This window comes from Saccoglossus kowalevskii, chromosome 16 (genome assembly GCF_978046115.1).
Source record: "Saccoglossus kowalevskii chromosome 16, keSacKowa6.1, whole genome shotgun sequence".
Classification (NCBI taxonomy): domain Eukaryota; kingdom Metazoa; phylum Hemichordata; class Enteropneusta; family Harrimaniidae; genus Saccoglossus; species Saccoglossus kowalevskii.
In genome coordinates, this window is record NC_140656.1 from 26955579 (window position 1) to 26956046 (window position 468).

The following is a 468-nucleotide window of genomic DNA, read 5'->3' on the forward strand; positions in this document are numbered from 1 at the left end:
ACAAAATACAGACATAAGTTTTTGTAAATTTCTAAATTTTGTAAAATACAAAACGAATTTTACTTGTATTTTTTCAGAAAGTTTTACCAACACCTGTAGATTGTTGTATCTGTTTGGTTCAAAATTAAAGAAATTTTAATTGATGTGAAAATATTTGTTGGGGCCATAAAATGGATTTTTGGCACATGCAAGTTACTTGATGTAAATTCCAAAAAACACTCACAAAAATTATGTACATGTTATGCAGATTGAAAGACATAAATTTATATTTATTTTTTATATAATATTGTGAAAAAAAATTAGCCAATAAAAAAGTATTAATTTCCTCATTTTTCCAACCTAAGCAGAATTGTTGTGCTGTGTTATGAAGAGAATTGGCAAAGAATTAAACTTTGATGTAGAACTGAAAAACAGATTTCATCATTACTAATTTATTAGTGAAAAGTGCACTTAATTAAGTAAGTCAAG